Genomic DNA, 18356 nt, shown 5'->3' on the forward strand with positions numbered 1-18356 from the left:
TATAGAAAACTTAGAAAACTCTTTTCCTGGTAGCCATCACTTCAGTCAGACGAGTATCAGAACTTCAGGTGCTTTCTGTTAAGCAACCATATTTAATTTTTCACCCGGACAGGGTATCATTACGCACCAACCCTTCCTTCCTCCCTAAGGTTTGTTCAGTTAACAACGTTAATCAGTCCATTGAGCTTCCTACATTTTTCAAAAACCACTCCAGTAAGCTGGAATATATGTTGCACAAGTTGGATGTTCATAGACAACTCAGATTCTACCTAGATAGAACTAAAGACCATAGAAAAGCGGACCAACTCTTTATAGCCTTTGCGGACAACAAAAAGGGCATGGCAGTGACGAAGTGTACACTTTCCAAATGGCTAACTGATTGTATAACCTTCGTTTATTCTGCTTCTAATCAGAGTTTGCTCACCAAACCAAAGGGACATTCTACTAGATCAGTTTCCACATCTTTGGCTCATGCGGCTCGTCTGCCGTTGGACACTATTTGTGCAGCCGCCACTTGGTCTAAACCGCATACGTTCATCACTCATTATAAAATGGACAAGACTTCCAGGGACAGAGCATCTTTTGGTTCCACTGTGCTCAGGAACATTCTTCCATGAGTCGCTCAGGGTAACGGAGCTAGGGACGCTACCCATGTGTAAGAACAAACGGCAAGATTGAACACTCTCACATAAAGAAGTTATGTCCTTACCATCTCGCCTTTGTTCTTACATCCCCACCCTCCCACGCTCAGGTCTGGAAGAACGTACGGTTTAGAAGTCTGGTCTGTTTGTTTCCCACTAGTGGTCTCTTTGTTGTTCTACTGGTTGAGCTAGTTGCGTTCCTTTTGTATACGTATGTATTCTTTATGGTGATTACCTTGTTATTGCTGGATCTGGTGTTGTTTTCTTGCAAACTAGATCTGAGGTAGAGGCAGAGGGAATTGTGGGAGGTAGGTTGGTCTCGAGCTTCTTCTAGATGCAAAGCTTTGCTAAGCGGCCGACTCGGAGCCGAGGATCGGCTCCAACACCCCATGTGTAAGAACAAAGGCGAGATGAACACTCCACATGGAACATTATGGTAAGGACATAACTTCTTTTTATGTACTTAACATAATACTAAATCTGTTATGTTGCCTTCCATCTGTCTCAAATTGAGTTATCAGATCTGAGTGGATCATGTACCGGCACTTCAGAAATTTGACCCTGAAGCCTTGGCTCTTCTCCCATTATGCCCTGTACTACCTCATCTCTCCAGATCTTGTATGCTGCACTTGAAGTCAGAAGTGGTCTCTGAAGATCCATTCAGATAAGTGTCTTTTTGATAAATATTTATATTTTTTCCTCTGAACTGTTATGGCTCCTCTCTCTTTCTACTTGAAGTAGATCCTTTGTACTACTTTCTGGGCTTTTCTTGGATTTATAGTTAAGACTTCTATATATGGGGTTTTGGGTTCTTCCCACCTTGTACCTTCTCGGTGTTTCTTCTGTTTCTCTTTTGTATTGCTCAGTATAGGGAGTTGTTGATATTGCAATATGGCAGGAAAGACTTCAGGGTTTAGAAAATGTAATGAATGTGGCCAGAAGCTGCCCCTGCAGGACTCACATGACTGCTGCATGTACTATCTAAGGGCCACTCACCTACATCAGGACTGTGAAGCCTGTGCTTCCTTTGGGGCTAGGGATTTGGTGGACAGAGTGTTTACGTTCATACTAAAGGGACTTCTTCTTGCTTCTGCCATTTCAACTTCCTCTGTTGCTTGACCTGTTAAAAGACCAAAGGATAAAGATAAGAAGAAGGAAGATAAAGACAAGTTTAAAGAAAAGGAAAAAGATAGAAAGAGAGAGTGCAAAAAAAGAGATCAGCTGAAACATCAGCTTTGGATGATCCTGTTCAGAAGACTCCAAGGTCCTCTGTCTTTTTGGCTGTTTCTTCAGATCTGGCATCAGCACCTCCCCAGTCCCAACCCCTGGCATCTTTGGCACAAATGTTGGAGCTGTATTGCTCCTGGCTTTCAGAAGGGATGAGTCAGTTCTTGGCTGAGGATCCACTGTACAATTCTCTGACCATTGCAACCAACTTGTAACTGGTGTTTTCTCTGGAGCCTTGTCAGTCTTGGCTTCATTCTCCTTGCATAGACACAAAGATTCAGCTAGGTCCACACACCAGCCTGCTAAGCAGTCACTGATGGCATTCTCTTAAGTCTGTGAGGTGCTTTTTGGAGCATCAGGAAGGTAGACTTGGGCAGCATTATCTTTTTACATTCCCTCCCCATCCATTCTGTGGTTGAGGAGGACCACTTAGCCCCTTGTCTGGTTGGTCCTTCCCAAGACTGCCCTTTAGATCTGGGGGTCTTCTGTCTGACCCCTTCCCACATGGTTCCTCTATCAGTGCTGAGAGCTTGGATGTCTTTGTCTCCATACTTGTTTTTGATGCATTTGACTCTGGCCATGTGTCTTTCAAAGCCATCCCTGCCCCTGGGGGGCCTCAACCTTGGGCAGCTCATCTCTGATCTCTGCCTTGAATTCAGCCAGGTTCTTGTGGGGGCTTCCTTTAGGTCCTGGGATCACAGCAGATCTTTCCATAGCCACCATCCTCTGGCTTTGGTGTTTGAGGTTATGGAAATGATCCTCTCCCATTTTAGGGTAGGGGAGCCATGCTTGAGGCCAGATCCAGCCTTATCCTCAGGTCTTCCTGCTACCTTAGTGCCTTATCAACTTGTTTATGGACTACCTGCATCTTGAGGCTGTGAGCAGCCCTGGAGCTGGGTCTTCTTTGAAGTTTCCTTATCTCCTCCATTGTCCCTTGCCTGGAGGAGCACAGGAAATGTTGGTGCAAGAGGAGATACCTTGACTCCCCCAGAAGTTGTTAACCAAGGGTACTGGCCAAAATGAGGGGGCAGGCTTCCCAAAAATCTCCCAGTAATGACATCTACTTTGGTGACCATTTGGAATTGATGAGACGAAGGGGAGGTTGGACCACTGAAACCCCTTCCAATGAAGAGACAGTTTTCCTAGAGGCCTTAGGTGCTAGCCCATCCACAACCTGTGTGCTACCCTCTCCAGACACCCTGCTTCAGCCACCTTTGCCCTTCTTGCGCTGACTTGCATGGCATACTTAACTAGCTACGGAGAGACATACTTAACAAAGTTAACAAGTCTTTAGGTAATCAGATGTCGGTCAAGGCACAGATGTCTATTGAAGATCAGTAGGCTTGTTTTCAATTTCCAATGTATCTATGCCCCTGCTTTCCAATGCTGCTTGATGGTACACCAAGGGTGGCGGGCTCTTGCACTGCATTTCACCACAGTGCCTGGATGCACCTCTGTAACTTTGCGGAGAGTTTTAAGATGTCCTTTGTGAACACTTATTTTGATTGCTCTACTCTCTTTAGACCCAAAGTTAAGGATAAACTGACCAGGAGTGAACAAGAGAGAAAGTCATTATATGCAGTGGAAGTTTGCTTACCAACCCTGAATGGACCCTTTTCCACAATCCGAGAGGAACGAAGTAGCCCTTATTTTGTAAGTCCCAACATTTCATCTGGGACGCTTCTGGAGATAGTGCCCCTGGGACAGAAGCGAGAACTCCAATGGATGCTGCCATAGAGGCAGGGGCAGTCTGCAAAATCAGTTTTTTTTGGGGACCTTTCTCTGAGAAATCTTTTCTGTGCTCCTGAAAGTTTGTCAAACTGCCACACTCTGGAGACAGTCAGGGACACTTTGCTTTCCACCCTCAAGATTGGGATGCCATCATCTCAGATGCCTGGGTGTTGACAGTCACCATCAGAGGCTACATGATCTATGAACCTTTCTGATACCCAAAAAAATTCAATAAAAATCCCTTCTGGACACCTCCCCCCAACAAAGGGAAGCAGCACAAGAAATACAAAAACTGCTAGTAAAACAAACCATCCAAGAGGTCTCACCAGACAAGAAAGGATCCAATGTGTATTCACGATTCTTTTTGGTGCCCATGAAAACAAGGACTTCAGGCCCATATTAGACCTAAGCAAACTAAAATCAAACATACCAAACTCCTTATGGTAATGGTGCAGTCTATTCTACCTCTGCTGAGGAAGGATGACTGGATGTGGTGGGTGGACCTCGGGGATTCTTGCTATCACATAAAGATAGCCAGGTGTTCTAGATGATTTCTGCACTTCTGCCTGGGTGCCAGTCACTATTAGTTTTGAGTATTGTCCTTTGGTCTCACCATAATCCCTGTGTGTTCAACAAGCGCATGGCAGTAGTAGCAGCTTGGCTTAGGCTACAGGGATTCTGATCGTTCCCCTTCCTGGACAATTGTATCCTTATGACATCTTTAAGGGCATTCCTAATTAGTGCTTGGGACTCCTTGCTCCTCCATCTGTGCCTGCCTGTAGGAATTACAGTGAACCTTAGCAAATCCAAGCCAAAACTGATTCAGACTGAAATTCATAGGTTGCCATCTAGACAGAACAACTCAGATTGCTAGTCTTCCACCTTTTTGGTTGTCCTCTTTACTTCTTCATGCCCATCAGGTTGTTCTTGCTAAAAGACCTCCCACTTCTCTTATCCTTTATATCTTGGGATTGATGGTAGCTGCCATCTTGTTAGTTCCTTTGGTCAGATTGTACATGAGAATTCTCCAGTGGACAGTTTCAGCATAGTGGTCTCTGTCAACTCATCATCCTGTGCAGTTTCCCATATGGTGCTGACACATCTCTTGTTGGATGACGTTAGACAGTGTGCCATCAGGTTGCCTCTTTGTCCTGCCCCCTCCCTCAGCCACAGTTACCACAGACACTTTCCTTCTCAAGTGGAGGGGGAGGGACTTCGAGGGAAGGACAGTCCAGGGTACCTGGTCTGACTTTGAGGTAATTTTGCACATCTGTGTTTTTGAGATGAGTAGTCCTTCTGACATTGCAAGCTTTTAATGACTGCCTCCCCAAAGGTGTGATATCATTCCAGACCAACAGTATGACTGTAGATTTAGGATCTTTGCTTTGAAGTGTTGACATAGGTATTTTTATACCCCAAGTAGATGCTGTGATGCCCACCGCTGCCACAAATATGTGATGGCCACCAATATGTGTCATCCCCACACTAGGCCAGTAATCAAGGAGCCTGAGTCCTCATCACTGACACTGGAGAGGGACGTGTACTTGAAATACAAATGGATGCACTCAGTATTTCCAGATGCAGACCTCTTTACATCAAGTACAGTTTCCCTTATGAGCACACAAAGAACACACTCAGCCTGGGGTCTGGATGTCTGTATATCTGTCTCCCTCCAGACCCCCAATAAGACTCCCCATTGGTACAGCTGTAGGGTTAGGTCTTCAGCTGAGTATCCAAGCCAGGTCCTCCAGCACCCTATCTGTGAACCCAGTGCTTCATGTCACTGCCCCACGTAGCTGACACACACACACTGAGAGATTTGATTTTTCACACGCACACATCTGGGAAAGGCTGGCACAGATGACCTGCTGTGCCCCCTTCTGACCACAGTATAAGGTAGTTACCACTGCCGCCAGACACTTCACAATAATCTTCTCTAAGGCCCTTAAAGGGTGTCCAATTATATTGTGCAATATTAATACTACTACAAATAGTAGTAGGTCACCAAGATGGCTAGGCCTTCCGGAGTAGCCCACACAGTGTCACCAAATAAGTATAAGTACTCTCAAATACTTTCTACAAGGACCAGCCAAAATAAAAGTTTTAAATATATTTACTAATAAATAATAAAAGTACATGAAAGTCCTGAATATATATTCACAGTAAACCACAGAGTTCAGATCACAGGAAATATTGAAAAGAACATCGATGGACAGACTTGTACAAATAAGGAAAATACTCTCTGAACTAAGCTCTACTGTATTCCTGACTGAATCTAAGAGGATTTTACTGTTCCCTAGTTAAATAACTTACTACCACAAGGCAAGATGCTGTGAGTGAGTGAGGGTCTTTCTAGTCTAACTTTCCAAACAGAATACTCAATACTCTGACATTTCTCTTTGAAATATCTAAAATATAATTTCCAAGAGGGCTGACAGAATGACCTTATCTGGTCACCTGACTCTAGGTTCTTACAGTATTCCCCTTTGAAGCTGAGACAGGAATTAACACAGATGGTTACAATGCACATCCAAATGTTTATGACAGTGCCTGGGGCCTCCCCTCTTTTCAATGAGCTAATGGACAAAGGCTCTTTCCCAGACCCAGCAACTTCGGTCCTATTCAGCACTGTGGGGTGACTTTTAATGGCTTAACTGCTCATTAGCATTTCCCTTATTTTTCTTAAAGTTAACCTCTGCTGTGCCACTGTCCTCTATTAAAACATATACATTTAATTCAGCTACAAAAATACATGTACATTTCATTTCAGCAGGGTGCACTGTTGATACATTTCAACACAAGCAAAGCTCACAATTAGCACAAGCATCTGTACAAAATCAGTTTGATATATATTGACATACAGTTATAATACATTTGTAACACAAACATCTTGTATAAATCAGTTGGATATTCAAATGACATATCATTCTTTACAAAACTCAATCTGGTTATGCTGGCACTTCGCCATATCATCACAGATGCCAAAGAATGCTTTCTTAAGATAGACATCAAATGTTGGAGGTGTGATGATGAAGAAAAAAAGAAGTAATTGGGAACATATTTTCTGGAAATTTAATGACTTGGCAGATTTGAAAGATTCCCTGGAGACTACTTTGTCAGAGATACTGGGTGAGCAAATTTGTGTAACTAAGAAAATTATTTTTTTAGCTATGATGCAAAATTGGAATTACCTAGACATAGGAAGGCATTGCTGAGTCTAATTATGGCGGCTGCCAAAAAATCAATTACTAGAAAATGGAAATCAGTTTAAACCAACTGTACTAGAAGCAGTGAACATAGTAACCAAGATAAAACAACTGGAACTGGGATCTTTAGAAAAGTGTAGGAGCAAATTACATGGAAAAATGAGAATTGTGGGAACAGTACATGCAGAGGAGGAATGAAGTTTTAAAGAAGGTGGGATTTGAATGAGCTATGTAATGTTTGACTGACAATGACTAGATAGATTGTAAGTGATGGATAATGTTGGAACCTAAAATTATATGAATATAGTTTGTGATGTGTAATGTTTGCAACTAAAACTATGTCATTGTAATTTACATAAATGTATGATTGCCTATGTCATATGTGATAATTTAATGAAGATGTTTCTTGTTTAAAAAAAAAAAAAAAAAAATATATATATATATATATATAAATATATATAAATATATATATATACATACATATATATAGAGACACACACACACACACACACACACACACACACACACACACACACACACACACACACACACACACTCATATATAATAAAACTGTGGTCTGTTATCCCCCTCTGTCAAGAGACCATGAGAATGTGGCAATGTGTGATGCCTTCCCATTGCTTTCTGAATGTGATGCATATCACGGGGAGATCCAACATCTTAGTGGACAAGTTGAGCAGGAGTATTCTGATGCTTCATGAGTGGTATCCCAGTCCGGCAGTGGTGGTGGAAATCTTCAGCCACTGGTTCCAGACCTGCTGCGATCTCTTTAGAATTCCTCACAACGCAAAGTGCAGCAAGTACTTCTCCTTGATTTCCCAGGAAGGAGAGTCACCAAGGGGCTCTGTAGTCCATACTTGGCCCCCATATCTCTTTATACATACCCCTGACCCCCTTGATAGTACAAATTTAAACAGAAAGCAGTTTAACTCAAGGCCTCTGTGATATCTGTTGCTCCCTTCTGGCCCCCTTCCTGAAACTTCTGGTTCATCCTCCTTTATTTCAGGATCCAATCCCAGATCTAATCTTTCACTCCTCAAGTTGGCTTCACCCGGAGACCTCAGATTTTTCTCCTCTTACAATGATTGCCAGGAATCCCCAGCTGTCTGACAGAGTGATTCATAGCCTTTTCTCATCTCAAAAGTCTTTCACTAGAATACTCTGTGATGGATGCATTTAAGGTGGAGGTGAGGTTACATCAAGGATCAGCTCTGTGCCCTTTCTTATTTGCAATGGTGATGGACAGGTTGACAGATGAGATCAGACGAGTCCCCGTGGACTATGATGTTTGCAGATGACATTGTGATCTATAGTGAGAGTAGGGAACAGGTGGAAGAGACCCTGGAGAGATGGAGATATGCTCTAGAGAGAAGAGGAATGAAGGTCAGCAGGACTAAGACAGAATATATGTGTGTGAATGAAAGGGAGGATAGAGGAATGGTGAGGATGCAAGGAGTAGAGGTGGCGAAGGTGGATGAGTTTAAATACTTGGGGCCAATAGTTCAGAGTAACGGTGAGTGTGGAAGAGAGGTGAAGAAGAGAGTACAGGCAGGATGAAGTGGGTGGAGAAGAGTGTCAGGAGTGATTTGTGACAGACGAGTACCTGTAAGAGTGAAAGGGAAGGTCTACAAGAGGGTAGTGAGACCAGCTATGTTATATGGGTTGGAGACAGTGGCATTGACAAAAAGGCAGGAGTGTGAGCTGGATGTGGCAGAATTAAAGATGTTAAGATTTGCACTGGGTGTGACAAGGGTGGACAGGATTAGGAATAAGTATATTAGAGGGTCAGCCCAGGTTGGAAGGTTTGGCGACAAAGCCAGAGAGGCACGATTACATTGGTTTGGACATGTGCTGAGGAGGGATGCTGAGTATATTGGAAAAAGATGCTAAGGATGAAGCTACCAGGTAACAGGAAAAGAGGAAGGCCTAAGATAAGGTTTATGGATGTGGTGAGAGAGGACATGCAGGTGGTTGGTGTGACAGAGCAAGATGCAGAGGACAGGAAGAAATGGAAGCAGGTGATCTGCTGTGGCGATCCCTAATGTGAACAGCCGAAAGAAGATGATGATGATGACTCTGTAACAGCAAATAGAGAAGAGTAGTTTTGGGGCTGTTTCTAAGGGCCTTGACCCCTTTTCAGTACATTGGATACAATTTTGGATTTCTTAGCTTATCTTTTTCAATTGGGGGCAAGTTACTCAACTTTAAGGTCCAACTTGTGGCCATCTCTAATTTTCTTGTTGCTCAGGATCATTCCTCCATAGCTTTGTTGAGCCCTTCTAAAACCTTTTTGAAGGTGGCTTTTCTTCTCAGGCCTTCTTTCATATATCCATTTCCTCCATGTGACCTGCCCATGGTGTTACAGGCTCTAACCAGGGCTCAGTTTGAGCCTGCTGTGAATGTAAATCTAAATTTATGTCCTGAAAAATTCCCTTTGGTTACAGTGACTTCTGGTAAGTGAGTATCAGAACTTCAGACTATATTGTGTAAGCGCTTGACTTTTTCACAAGGACACAAAATCTTTATGAACAAATCCAGTCTTTTTGCCTAAGATGGCCTCTGAGTCTAAATTTAACCAACCTATTCACTTGCCATTGTTTTTCCTGAGCTTCAGTTATAAGGGTGAATATGTTCTTCATTGTTTGGACCTGCAGAGACAATTATGACCTTGTTTACATAAGGCAAAAGACAGAAAATCTGATCAACTGTTTGTGTCCTTTTCCAGAGCTACTCCTGAAAAAGGGGAAATGTGAAGTTGTTCTATCTTGCCGTTCATTCGAACAGATGGGTTTGGAGCCGATCCTCGGCTCCAAGTCAGCCTACTACAAAGCTCGAGGTCTTTAGACATCTCGAGGCTAAGTCCCTATCCCATGATGCACCTAGAGTTGCCTCAGATCTAGTTTGCCACTGCTATAGATTGGAGGTTCCTCGCATAGCTTGGGCCAGTACAATTTTCTTTTCTAAAAATTATCTAGTTTATGTTGTTATTTCTCTACTTTTAGAGTTAGTCTTTAATACCTTTAGCTTTTATAGCTTTATAGTGATATTCCCTTTCCCTTTGGTGTGATTTTTCATCATTATATATAGCTCTCTTTTGGCCTTCGTTTTTCTATAGGCCTGTTATATTTAGAGTAGTTTAAATAAGTAGTTTGTGTGCTTTTGAACAGCGACAGTTTAGTCACAGTATTTTGTTTTATATATATATATATATATATATATATATATATATATATATATATATATAGCTTATTTAGAGTGGTTTAAATAAATAGTGTGTGTGTGTGTGTGTGTGTGTGTTTTAATAGTGACAGTTTAGTCACATGATATTTAGCCCATAGTTGTTTAGGGCTTATTTAACTAGTTTTGGGTGTGTCTAGTCTTTGTTATACTACAGTAGTTTTTTTTCTAGATACTATATAGTTCATTATGGCTAACCAGGATAGAAACAAGCATCCTAAGTCAGGCTTTAAAAAGTGTCCAAAATGTGGACAGAAAATGTCTGTTACAGATAGCCATGTCAATTGTGTGTATTGTCTGGGAGCCTTGCACCTACAGGAAATCTGCTCCACTTGTCATTCTTTTTCTTCCAGAGTTCTTCAGGAGAGAAAGAGAAAGCTCATAGATACAGGACTTCTCAAACTGTCCTTTCAGGAAGCTTTGAGTGACCAGGACAGGTCTAGTAAATCTTCAAGGTCTTCTAAGTCTTCTACTTCTTCGGAAGTAAAAAAATCAAAAAAAAAATATCACCGTCAGCTCTACAGCCCTCGGAGCTGAAAGGCTTGTCTTTTTGGAGCCAGTCCCCAGTCCTGGAACCAGTATCCGAGGTACTAAAATTTCCAATTCTTCAATCAGTGCCTCCATGCATCCATTCATTTCAGTCCTCAATTTGGATGTGGATTGTATGGTGCAGAAGTTGCTACAGGGACCGGTGTTTGTGAAATTTTTATCGGCTCCGACCCAGGTGGTTTCGGAACCGAAGACTGTATTGCCATCAACCTCATTTCCTCCTCTGAGCCATACCGGTCCTTTGGAGCTGGAGGAGTCGGACCTGAGGATTGTTGAGCCTTCAGACCCGACGCCTGTTCCAGTGCCATCAGTTCCATTTACTCAGACGTCCACGATGCTGATCGAGGAGTCTAGGAGCTGACACTCGACGGTCAGGTCCGAGGAGGATAGTCGGACTGACTTGTTGGTCCCGACTTTGCCTCTCATCTCCTATCTCTGGTTCGGAGCCCACTGTCCCAGTGCTGAGGGGATTGATGGTTTCCTCAGATCCAGTGGTCCCTTCTCATCAGAGCAGAGGTGCCTTTGAAGCCATGAGGAGAGTGATGTCTCCCAAAACATCTACAACTTCAGGTCCAGCTACCTCCTCCCGAAAAGCGCCTGTGTCCACTTCTGTCACACAGATCCTGTCAAAGCGTAGAGACCCTGAGCCTCAGAAAGCCCCACTGGGTGGGCCCTGCTCTTCTGAGACCCCACCAGGAGTTCCCACTGATGAGATTCCCAGGAAGAGAATTTGTAAGAGGAAGCATCTAGACTCCCCACAGGAGTCTCTCACATCAGACACTGACTTAGATGAATTAGAAGGGTCCTCACGGTCCCCCTCTGAAATCTCATTTGCTGAGATATTAGAAATCCTTAGGCAGAGGGGTGGCTGGAAGTCCACCAACCCTACTGAAGATGAGTCAGTTCTCCTGAAGGCTTTTGGGTCTCAACCCTCCACCTCTTGGGTGCCTCCGCCCTTCGATGAGCTCATGGAACTGGTCTAACGAAGGGCATGGGAGTCTCTGGACACCATGGAGCCTGACCCTAGGAGGCCCAATAAATTTATTTCTGCCCCCCAGGAAAAGTCTTTCCTCACCAAGGAAGTGCCAGTTGATGCCATGGTGGTGGCGGCAGCCACCAAAAAGGAGATGTCAGAAACTTCTTCATCTATCATCTATCCATCCTCCTAACAGAGACTCTAGGATCATGGATAGATATGGGAAGTGCACATACATTTCAGTGACTTTTGCCATGCATTCACTGAACTATCTCACTCATTTTATGAGACTTCAAAGAGACCTCCTTAAAGAGCTTGGAGATACTCTTCAGGGTACGGTAGCTGCAGAAGCTTCAGACAAAGTCACCTCCCAGCTCGCTACCCTCAATTCCATAGTGAACTCGTCCATGTGTCTCATTTCGTATGCAGCTGATGGAGCGAGTAGGGCATCGGGTACAGGAATTTCTCTCAGGAGACATTCCTGGATGCGCTTGTGTTCCTTCGTGGGGCCCTTTAAGTCATCCTTTGTCAACACCCCTTTTGATGGCTCATCCCTTTTCAGGCCCAAAGTTAAGGAAACTTTGACCAGGTGTGAGGAGGAAGGAAAGACTCTGCCTGCCATCGGAGTCAGTTTTTCCACCCCTACTAGACCCTTCCCCAATGGCCAAAAGGGAGGAAAGATGTGGTTCTGAAAAGCCCAAGGAGCCTTTCTGGACACAAGTGGTGAAACCCCCTCCAGGGGCGGAGGAGGGGGCAATAATGGAAGATGCCGCCCTCGCGGCAGAGGGGGTCCACAAAATCAGGGTGACAGAGACCAGTTCTTCGGGAAGCCCTACCAGCATTCCTGAAAGGAGGCCCAAGTGTCCTGCTCTGGAGGCAGTCGGGGGTTGCTTATCTTTGTATCCAGACACCTGGCTCAAAATAACAAACAACTGGATACAAAGTATAGTTTCCAGAGGATATTTCATTCCTTTCACCACTTCCCCTCCATTGACAACAAAAATTCCAGATGTTCCACCCAGTTACAGGGAACAAGCAACAGTAGAGGTCCAAACGTTGCTAAGAAAAAGAGTAATCCAACCAGTCCCAGCAGACCAGACAGGATCTGGAACTTACTCAAGATTCATTTTAGTTCCACAAAAGACAGGGGACTGGAGACCTATTTTGGACCTCAACAAACTAAACAGATCTGTCAAGAAAGAGAAGTTCTGGATGGTCACTCTTCAGTCGATACTTCCCTTTTTAGGGAAAGACAATTGGATGTGCTTGATAGATCTACAGGATGAGTACTACCATATTAAAATGACTAGACCATCCAGGGATCATCTGCGCTTCCGGGTGGGAGCCAATCATTACCAGTTGTGAGCCCTGCCCTTTGGTCTCAATACAACCCCCATAGTTTTCACCAAATGTATGGCAATGGTCACGGCTCACCTGAGGCGTTTAGGATTCCAGGTGTTTCTGTACTTAGACGATTGGCTCCTCACCGCCACCACCAGGCATCAGCTAATACAAGCCAGGGACACCACCCTTTCTGTCTGCAGTCATCTGGGCATTACAGTAAATTCAGAAAAATCTGCCTTGTCGCCATCGCAGCATATCATTTCTATCGGAGTAGTATTGGACAACACCACCACCACTTTGAGACTTCCAGCAGAAAGAGTTTTACTATTTCATCAGCAGGTCCACAATATCATATCCGAAGACAAGAATCCAGCATCAGAAGTGCTAAAATTATTAGGCATGACGGCAGCTGCATTATTAGCGATACCATTGGGTCACATGCACATGCGGATTCTGCAATGGCTGTTATTCACTCAATGTTTTTTCCAAGAACTCCCAATGTCTCATCTCATAATGATCACAAACACATGCAAAAATGATCTTCAGTGGTGGTTGACCTCTCATCATGTAACGATAGGTTGTCCTTTTGTCCTACCCCCAACAACGGCCACAGTGACCACGGAGTCACTGATAGGGTGGGGAGGCATTTTCAGGGAAGAACTAACCAAGGCACATGGACTGAATAGGAGACACATCTGCATATCAATGTCCTGGAGATGAGAGCAGTACTTTTAGTGTTGCAGCACTTCCAGGGCTCTCTTCCTCTGGGAACAATTGTGATTCAGATGGACATGTCGGTGGTCTGGTACTTGAACAAACAAGGAGGAACCAGATCCTTAAAAAACAGCTCTGCATATTGTTTTTACTGTTATTGTGTTGAATTTATACTGTTAGCACTTTAAAAAGTTATTTTTGTTTAATTTAATTGTTAGGCTAACACACTAAAGTGCGCTAGCCGTTTTATAGCATTTACTGTATCTTTTTCTCCCTTCTCTGTGAAAAAAGAAAAAAAAAAAAAATCCTTGTTTTCCCACTTTTCTGAACTAGAATAGTCCAGTCTTCAGATTTTGCTGATCTCTGGGCTTTGTCTTGGTTCCTGTGCTATCCATACCCTTATTTGGATAAGAGGAAGCTTCTTTGTTCACCAGTGGGAGTGGGGAGCACTGAGCAACCTATTTGTCCCTAGAGGATTGGTTTCAGCCCAGAAACTTGTAGTTTATTGGCCATTTTGGGTCAATTCCTGGCTCTTTTCAATCCCCTGCTATAAAGTCCGCTTTTGCGCGCTTTTTTACTTGTAAAAGACTCAGCACAGCTCCTCGTGGTGTCCTGCAGAGTTCTACAAGCAGCAGAGAGTGAAAGAGTGACTTTCCTGGATTTATAAGTATTTTTTCTGGCTTTCGCTTAAAGTACTGTATCTCAACTGCATTTCGCTTAAAAACAGCTCTGCATATTGTTTTTACTGTTCTTGTGTTGAATTTATACTGTTAGCACTTTAAAAAGTTGTTTTTGTTTAATTTAATTGTTAGGCTAACACACTAAAGTGCGCTAGCCGTTTTATAGCATTTACTGTTTGTTACTGTATCTTTTCTCCCTTCTCTGTGAAAAAAAAAAAAAAAAAAAATCCTTGTTTTCCCGCTTTTCTGAACTAGAATAGTCCAGTCTTCAGATTTTGCTGATCTCTGGGCTTTGTCTTGGTTCCTGTGCTATCCATACCCTTATTTGGATAAGAGGAAGCTTCTTTGTTCACCAGTGGGAGTGGGGAGCACTGAGCAACCTATTTGTCCCTAGAGGATTGGTTCCAGCCCAGAAACTTGTAGTTTATTGGCCATTTTGGGTCAATTCCTGGCTCTTTTCAACCCCCTGCTATAAAGCCCGCTTTTGCGCGCTTTAGCGCGTTTTAGCGTGAAGTTGCTCATAGAGCAGCATCGGGCAGCGCCGGTTAATCAAGTTTAAACTATTTCTGGCTCCGTAAAGTCTGCTCTTCAATTTTTCCCTTAGAACTGTTCTACTTGCAATCTATACAACCTATACTCTATATGAAAAGCTCAGCACTTGCTCCTAAAAGCATTTCTTTATACAAGTAAAGCACTCTTAAACAAAAGAAAGTACTTCATTCACCTAATTCCCTTGAATACCCATTTCCCTATAAGTCCTTTCTGACTCAGTTACACAGCAATCTTTTTCACTATTTCTAGCATGTCCAAGGGTCAGTTGCTAGCGTCCTTTCCTGTTCAGCTGGTGAATCTGGGAATCTTGAGGCAATGTTACAATTGCCTCATGTACACAGACAACCCTCTCCTCCTCCCAACAAATACAAATATATGCGAGAGATGCAACTATATAGCCAAACTGGAGGCTGAGTTCTCTCAGTTCAGTACTGGCAAGACCAGTCAGGAGGAGAAGGTAACCACGCACACCACAAACCCAGTCTCACATAGAACTATCACAACTGCAAACCAAACACATAAACACACAAAAACATACTCGGAGGCGCTGATTAAAAATCTACCAAAACAACAGAGGCCTCCAAAGCAGACACCCAAGCAACCGCCACCTCAAGACATAGCACATGCAACACATATTTCACAAAGTCAGTGTGCTAAACAGTCACAGCCCCTAAGGCCAAACAACATGCCAGACACACTTGTAATAGGTGACTCCATAGTCAGACACACTGACGTACCGCTCACCAGACTGAATAAGGAGAGGGTCACAGTAAGCTGCCTGTCGGGAGCTAGAATCCGCCACATAACACAAGCACTCAGGTCACTCCACAGCAAGTACAAATATGACTCAGTCATAGTACATGCCGGTGTGAACGACCTGAGACGTACCTCCCTGGACTACATGAAAAGAGACATAGAGGAGCTCTCTGATTATGTAGCCCAGGCCGGTATGACCCTGACCCTGAGCAGCATCTTGCCCTCACCAAGAATGATGCCACAGTACAAAGACAAAATGATCAGTTTTCACAATTGGCTTAATTACTGGTGTCATTCTAAGGGGATCCAATGTCTGTCTGCTTGGGATGACATGCTTGACAAGCCACGCTGCTTCGCAAGGGACGGCTTGCACCTGTCACCCCTGGGCTTCCGGATATTGGCCAAGGCTCTTGCCACCCCCATAGTGCCTTTTTTAGGCAAGGTTCAAAGGACAAACCTACCTCCCTAGAAAACACAAGTGGAAAAACTAAGGGTAATGCTGCTCAATGCCAGAAGTCTAAACCTCAAGATGCACGCCTCAAGCCCTCCTCAGTATGGAGAACATCGATGTCTGTGCAGTGACTGAAACCTGGTTCAAGGCTCCTGAGAGCACCCCAGCACTATCAGGTTTTACCTCATATCATGCCTTCCGCCCCAAAACTTGGACCGAACCACAAAAGGAGGGGAGTATCCATATTCATCAAAGATACCCACACCTCCAGGTTAGTGGCAATGCACGAAGCATCGGAGACCATCCAGGTGCAACTAACCATAGGCAAAACAGCCTTACAGTTTGTAGCATGCTACAGACCACCCTCTCAAACTCAGGAACCCCACACAGCCTTCCTGAAGACACTGGAGAGTATGAATGTCTCTCCAAATACCATCATATTGGGAGACTTCAACTACCCAAACATAGACTGGGAACATTACTCAAGCCCCAACACCCTAGGCCAAAGGTTCCTAGAATTCATAAACTCAAATGCAATGGAACAACTGGTCACCATTCCCACAAGAGGAGACAATATACTAGACCTGATCATCACAAACATGGGGACAAAATGCTCCACACCGGAAGTATATCCCTCTTTGGTAAGATCAGACCATAAATTAATCTCACTGGAAATCCACATCCCGCCTCCACCCCCTGCACAAAAGACCACAGTGAAGAACTTCTCAAAAGCCAACTTCACACTTCTTAAGACTGAAGTGGTATCCTTCAAGGCCCCTGGGCCAGTGGAAACCACAACCCACACTGCTGAATCCTTTGCAAATGCCTTCTACGGGCACCTTCAAGAATGCATGGATCATGCAATCCCAAATAAAACCAAGACCCATCCCCCCAAAGGCAGGTGCCCGGTCTGGTGGACCCCAGCCATAAACAAACTCTACAACAGGAGGAGGAAGCTACTACATGACAGAGCAAAATCCCTAAAAGGGAAGGCATCTCTGATCAGTACTAGCAAAAAACTACAATCACTCATAAAATCATCCAAGGCCAACTTTGAGAGAAAAATCGCAAAAGACACAAAAGACAATCACAAGGCCTTCTTTAGCTATGTTAGAAACCTGGGTGGAAACTCCCAGATATGCTCAGAGTTAGTCCAAAATGACACAAAATACACTGAACCCACTGACATTGCCAACATTCTGGCAGACAGGTTCAGTGCAAATTTCTCCTCCCTCCCCCCCAAAAGGAGAAATAACTATCCCAGCAGAGTGTAGCCTCCCTAACATTTCAGATGCCCAGGTGAGAGCCGCCCTCTCTAAAGCTAAAAACACAGCATCAATGGGACCGGATGGTGTCCCGGGCTGTGTGCTACATGAACTCCAAGAGGAACTAAACCCACACATAAGGCTGCTGTTTAATCTTAGCCTTACTACAGGATACGTACCCAAAGAGTGGCGTACGGCGACAGTGGTACCACTTCACAAAGGCGGTGCTTCTACGGACCCTGGAAATTTCCGCCCCATAAGCTTGACGAGCCTGGTCTGCAAAGCTATGGAGAGGATCATTATGGAACTCATAAACAAAGACATTGGGGACCTACAGACATTGGATTCTACCCAATTTGGCTTTGTCAAAGGCAGATCCTGCCTTTTGAACTTGACCGACTTTTTTGAAACAGTCACTAAGGCCATTGATGAGGGTAAGGCAGTTCACACAGCCTACCTTGACCTTGCAAAAGCCTTTGACACAATACCCCACTCGGGCATCATAGACAAACTCACCAGCTTAAATGTAAACCCATATGTCACAAGATGGGTTGCAAACTGGCTCAAGGACAGAACCCACAAGGTCAGAGTTGCTGGAGCTATGTCAGACTCTAAGCCAGTCACAAGCGGTGTCCCACAGGGCTCAGTCCTGGGACCCCTCTTGTTCGGCATTTATTTTTCCGAGGTACAGGCAAACATAGGAGGATTGTGGCTGACAAAGTTCACAGATGACTGCAAACTGGGGGCCATAATTGATACTCCAGCGGACACAAACATCCTTCAGAGAGGCCTCATAGAAATGGATAATTGGTGCCAGAGCCATGGCCTTAAGCTGAACGCAAAAAATGTATAGTCATACCCTTTGGGAAAAACAAGGTACCCACAAATTACCACATAGGTGGTAATCCATTAAGTACAGAAGAGGTAATCAGGGATCTTGGGACCCAGGTTGACAGTAGCCTCTCATTTGACACTCACATTGCCAAAGTGGTTAGGAAGACCTTCTAT

The sequence above is a fragment of the Protopterus annectens genome, chromosome 11.part0 (genome assembly GCF_019279795.1).
Source record: "Protopterus annectens isolate FY-2018-M chromosome 11.part0, PAN1.0, whole genome shotgun sequence".
Lineage (NCBI taxonomy): Eukaryota > Metazoa > Chordata > Ceratodontiformes > Protopteridae > Protopterus > Protopterus annectens.